Genomic DNA, 6139 nt, shown 5'->3' with positions numbered 1-6139 from the left:
GCGATGATGTGTTGAGAAGAAATCCGCTTGACACTGTTCTTGATCATAAAAGTTTATTACATCAAGGAGTTCAGCATCAATTACAAGCTCTGCAGCAGCTTGGAGAGTGACCCAGCCCGATGGCCACTCTGTCTCTCTGTACATCAAACACAGCTTATATAGGACATGTTTAGGTATCTGTTAGATACCATATAAGGGTCTGAGTCTGCAAACTAAGGCACCAATCCATATAAGGGCACAGTTCTATAGGATAAGTGTAGGCATCTGTTAGACACCATATAAGGGTCTGAGTCTCCACCTAACCACTGACCTCTGCTCTCCCCTTAATCACTAATCCTCTATCCAGCTGCTACAGTGCTATGTTAAACTGTTATGCGTCAAATGCACATATGTTATACACCACACATGCATTTCACCTCCTTAAGAGGAGACTGAAGGGAGAAACACCCCGAAACAATCAAGAACTGAACTTTTACTGTGGTAAAAGCCTGGAATAGCATCACAAATGAAGAATGCAGCAGTTTGGTGATGTCGATGGGTCGCAGGCTTGAGACAGTTATTGCAAGCAAGGGTTATGCCACCAAATATTAAATGTTATTTACTTTAAGATTATTTGTTCCATTACTTTTGCTCACCTAAAAATGCTGTGGTCTAATACAAACAGTGATACGTCCTAAGTTGTTTAACACATCTAGATGTGAATACCAGGAAATAAAAGCTGAAATTCTGAACTCTTGTCTCATACTCATCTTTTGATCTTAAACCCAAATGTCTTCAGTGAACAACAAAAACAAAGGAATTTGCCTTACCGTTCCAAAACTTTTGGAGGGGACTGTATATCTGCTCTGGTGATTTTCTCTATCAGTAGTAGGCTACGTTGTAGAAAGTGACCGGGAAAAAAACAAACTTGTCTTCTGTACATTTTCACCCGTGATTCCGTTCACAGCAGCAGCTGCGCTGCATGCTGAGGAGACATGTTGACGACGTAGCCTATCAAAACAAAACCAACGTGGTAGCTAACGAATGACGTCTGCACTGGTGTGTTCACTGGTTTACTCACACTCATTTTACCTGGTCCACTGTGTCGCGACTTGTAATGTAATCTCTCTGTGTTTCTCTGATAAACACTCCAATGTGTCTGGGCGGACCACCAAAGTAAAGTGTTTGTGTGGGAAACACTGGCTGAACCGCTGTTTTTTTCTTTTTACAGGTCTTCAGCAGTGTTAACCAGCACTGTGTCACCCTACAATTTGTGAGTAGACGGCTGCGTGCAGACGCAGAGGGAGGTGCGGGGCTGCACGGTAAGAGAGAGAGAGAGAGGAGCAGGATGCTGGCAGGACTTTACGGAAACATATTAATTAACTCAACATCAAACTATATTGGTATAAAAGGTATTGTCTAATTTTATATCTTTTTTGAAATTATATCGGTATACTTCATTATACCGATATACCGCCCAGACCTAATAGAAAGTGTGTCACCTAAGTTAGGGCAACTGAGTCGGTGAAGAAGCTGTGTACCTGAGTATCTGTAAAATGACAATATATCTAAACCGAACATTAGATCCGCGCTTACGTAGCCTTGCATCACTGTAGGTTAGTAACACTATAAACAAATTGCTAATTTCTTGTAGGCTGAATCAACACTTTCACAGAATACCAGTGGTACACAGGATAGTAATATGGGTGGCGTTAGCTGGTGAAGTTATTTGGAAAGCACTAACTGCACTGGATAATGTTAGCAACTGCTCGGCGTTAGCTGGCGAGCTAACGTTATCTAACTTGAGCCAGCTAAAGCACAAAATCACAATATATTGACATGCTCTGCAGTGATGTTAATTTACCTGTTTTCACCCGATGATCTGGACTCTCATTTGTCCTGACGGGCTTCAACACATAAAACTCTGATGTTGGTTTTTAACCTTGCTGGGAGTCCATCATTTTAGCGGACTCCATGTTGAAAGCTGCGCTGTTGTTGCTGTGTGTACGGTACAGATTCAGAAGCACGTAACAGCCAAGGGATTTCATGAGATTATAACCCTTTAACACACAGGCAATGAAAATGTGATTCATTTCATTAAAAAAACTACATATATCCCCCTTAAGTATACTACTTAGATTACATCACTAGCATATGCTCTACAGCAACAGTTTAATACACAAGTTAACTTCACAAATATTCTACCATATTTTGTACTTGAAAATAAAGAAAAAAACATAAAGCCAACATATTAACACCCCTGACTTTCAGGAAAAGAGATACTTCAAAGACTAAGAGGCCATGGGACCTGATGCTGAAAATGGCCTTGGGGTATAAACACATTTTGGCAACAAGAAAGGAGTGAGAAATGAAAATTGTGTCAAGGCTGCAGGACACTGATAAATATTCTCACTCCAAATCATCCTGTTAATAAGGACAAATAAAGCCACTTTCTAGACAGTGACTCATTTGGGAAATGGCAGATTTTGGGTAAAGCTTTTTTTAACATTATTAAAGTAATCCAGATCTTCATGGCCAAGTTTAAGAGTAAATGAAATTGAGAGTTTGAGTGCATACGTGCTAAGATATTAGCAAAATTACCACACCTCACTAGAGTTAAATTTGTTGTCTTGCAGCCTTTCTCGTTAATGTGACTGCATTTTGGTCGCGTGTGAAAGATGTCAATTTACTACAACAACAGAACATTAGTTACAGCAATTTAATCGTTCAAGATAACACTATGTTTCTTGACACCATGTGCACAAAAAGTGACTGACGTATGATGTTTTAAATTTATTGTAGCATAGGACAGGTACTAATGGTGGTGTGTGAATTGTGTGAAATTAAAGTTAAGGTGTTGCATGTGTGAATGTCTTACAATTTATTCTGTTAATGTTAAAAAAATGCATATCGAAAAAGGACATGAGGCAAAGAGAGAAAGAGAAAAGAAAGAAACAAAACCCATTTATTTAACCCGAACGATCCAGTCATCACAAAGCAGAGATAAACAACTCATCAAATTGTAAGAGCACTCCAATTGGAATCAGCCACACATACCCTCATAAGTGGCCCAATCAACTGCAGACTGGGGAAACAATCCTAATAGTGTTATTTGCTTCTTGACTCAGCATTTCTTCACCAACAGAAAGGCAGAAAGACTAATGCTCACAACAAAAGCCTGTTATTGATCTGATGCCTGCTGAATCAAATGCATACAGCCGGCAGAGAAAGCCAATTTGCAGAACAAACAAAGATTTTCCAGTTAGGCTGTCTTAAAAATATAGTATGACTGACTTGTAAAAAAAAAAATCTGATTGAACCATAAATTTTCTTGTAAATACTGGTGCTTCCATAAGAATCCTGAGTGGGTTATGGTTAGGGTACCCGCACACCTTATAGCTATTCTTGAATAATTAGGGATGCATTCACATTATTGTTAGGATTGATAGATTGCTGCATAGTTTCATTTGACAGATCAGTGCATAATCTTCTGCTCTTTAGAACTGCTCTTAGACAGCTCAGTGCCTTGGAGCCGCTGCGGTGGGCGGGCATCAGAGTCTGCTGCTGGCATGGTCCCAGGACGAGGTGTTGGTGCAGACACCCAAGCTCGTTGCACACCTGTCTCGCCTGGGTTTCACTGGAACTGGACTGGAAGAACTGGAAGGAAAGTGCTCCTTTTCCCTCCCAGACGCATAGTGCTAGATTCCTCCCTCCAGCGACCGCGGCATTCCCAGGAGCGTGTGGGCACTCTGACAGAGCTGCTCCGCCATGTGGCTCCGCCAAGGGTGGTGAGGGCGCTTTCAGTCATGAGGCTCCTGGGCCTCATTTCAGCGGCTCACATGGTGGTTCCCCTGGGCCCTCCTACACATGAGGAGGCTACAGCGGCGGGCAGTGAGACAGAAGCGGCGCATGGTTGCCGTTCCTCTGTCTGTGGGGTTGGATCTACCCTACTGGCGGAACCCCCGTTCTCTGTCAGTCGGGGTCCCCCTGGGCAGGGCCGCGTCCCATATCTCAGTCTTCACGGACGCCTCCCTGATGGGCTGGACCTGCCTCTCTCAGGTGGTGGGTGGTCTGTGGCGGTCTCACATGTCTCTCCAATGTGAGCTCCTCACAGTGTGGAAAGTGGTCAGACACTTCGCCCCTCTGCTGTGGAACCAGCCTACATAAACCGCCAGGGTGGGGTGCGCTCAGCGCAGCTGCTGTTGTGGGCACACACTCACCTGCTCTCCATCAGAGTGGAGTACATCCCCGCCGTCGAGGGGCAGCCCTCGCCCAGACGAGTGGCGCCTTCACTCTGATAGCCCAGATCTGGCTCAGGTTTGGCGTGGCACCGGATTGATCTGTTTGCCAACTGAGAGAACGCTCAGTGTGCCCTGTGGTTCTCACCGAGTTCGCGGGACGGCCCCCCGCTGTGGCTCTGGAGCACACGAGCGCGTCCTGGTTTCCCTGCCTCCAGCGGTTGCTGTCGGTCAGCCGTGGAAACTCCCCTGGAGGGGGGATGCCCTCTCTCAGGCGGGAGACGCTACCAGGAGTTATCCATGCGGCAGCGCCTGGAGAGTTTAGGTCTCTCCCCGGCGGGAGAGCTCTACGTAGCGCACACGGCTGCCTGTTTGTGCACTACAGGGAACAGTCCAAGGGGCTTCCCCTGTCGGCGCAGCGCCTGTCTCACTGGCTGTGCAAGGCTATCTCACAGGCCTATGTGTCAGGCGGTGTATTTCCCCCTGTCGGCATCAGGGCGCACTCTACGAGAGGCGTCTCCTCCTCTGTGGCATTGCACAGTGGAATGTCGGTGGACAACATCTGCACGGTGGCCTCCTGATCTTCCCCGTGCTCTTTCGTCCGTTTCTACTGTTTCTACCTGTGGGATGATTCTCGCTGACTCACTCAGTACTGAGCGTTCTGTCTGATTGATTGTCACCTGTGAGTGTGCTGAGCGCTTCTCCCATCCGGACAGGGGGGAGCGGTCATGTCTCACGCTAGCCCTGCTCTGTTCGCAACAGATGCGGTCGCTGTCGTGACGTCGTCTGCACCTGCACAGCTGCGGGGCCTCCCCATCCGGTCCCCGACCTTTACGCATGGGTCGGTTCTCTGCCTTCCCATGTTGCGCCATTGGTGATTGCGTGCACGATGACACCAATGGCACGGACTACTGGGGATCAGGTGGCTTATTACATTGGTTCTGGATACGTGGGTCTGTGCTTGGTGGTACCGTATGGGCCAGTGAGGCGTTGACTCATCCTGCTTCCCCTCTAAAGCCAATAGATGGCTTTAGAGGGCAAAGCCTATACGAAATAGAACGATAGTTACGTATCGTAACTCCAGATTCTATGAGTATAGGCGCAGCCGTCTAAGCAGTGGGCTTCACTGGGCCTTGGTTCTTAGTGCTGAAGAAAAGGCACTATGGGAGCCGATGGCTGGGCATAGACAAAATTTATCAGTGCCGCGTGGAGCGTGCATAGGGGTAAACCCAATAGCTATGGCCTTAGAGGGCTGCGCCTATACTTATAGAATCTGGAGTTAAAATACGTAATTATGGTTTGTTTATCTGTTACCTTTCAACAGAGCCAGGCTGTTTCCAGTCTTTATGCTAAGCTAAGCTAACCTTCTGCTAACCTTATATTTAACAGACAGATTTGAGAGTAGTATTGATTGTTTTATATAATTCTGGGCAATAAAGCCAATAGGCGTATTTGTCCATATGTCCAACTATTCCATTAAACTTAAGGTGACCAGATTTCTCAAATGAAAACCTTTGGTTTTGGTTTGGTGGTCAGTATGTCTAATGTTATTATAAATTAAATAAAATATGGGGAATATTTTGGTTTCATAATCGTTCAAATATAACTCTTCTGAATGAAATCAAGTCATTTTGAGGCAGAATCTACCTTTCAGTCAATAAGCAGAAGCTGCAATCACTTTCTAGCAAGTGAAATACTAAATAATAAAGTGAAATTGTATTGGCCATTTAAAGGTATTTTAACAGTTAAAAAGGACTGGATTGGTAGGTACACAACAAGTTAAATAATGTAGTCATAAAGATAATTGCAAAAGAGAGCATGCCTTTATTTTATATATAACTCAGCAGTAAGTCATGTTAATTATAGGCTACATTCCGTTTTCCAAATATAAACATAGGCCTAACAAACACATAATCCATCGG

General features: G+C 45.0%; 1 protein-coding gene across 3 annotated transcripts in view; it reads right to left on the bottom strand.

The window, feature by feature from the left end:
* The window catches only part of LOC123984629 (metabotropic glutamate receptor 8-like), a 185794-nt gene that overhangs the window by 17206 nt on the left and 162449 nt on the right, over positions 1–6139 (bottom strand). The gene's annotated exons all lie outside the window — the stretch shown is intronic.

This window comes from Micropterus dolomieu, linkage group LG16 (assembly GCF_021292245.1).
Source record: "Micropterus dolomieu isolate WLL.071019.BEF.003 ecotype Adirondacks linkage group LG16, ASM2129224v1, whole genome shotgun sequence".
Classification (NCBI taxonomy): Eukaryota; Metazoa; Chordata; class Actinopteri; order Centrarchiformes; family Centrarchidae; genus Micropterus; species Micropterus dolomieu.
The sequence above is the reverse complement of the archived record's forward strand: the minus strand, read 5'-3'. Positions and strand labels throughout refer to the sequence as shown.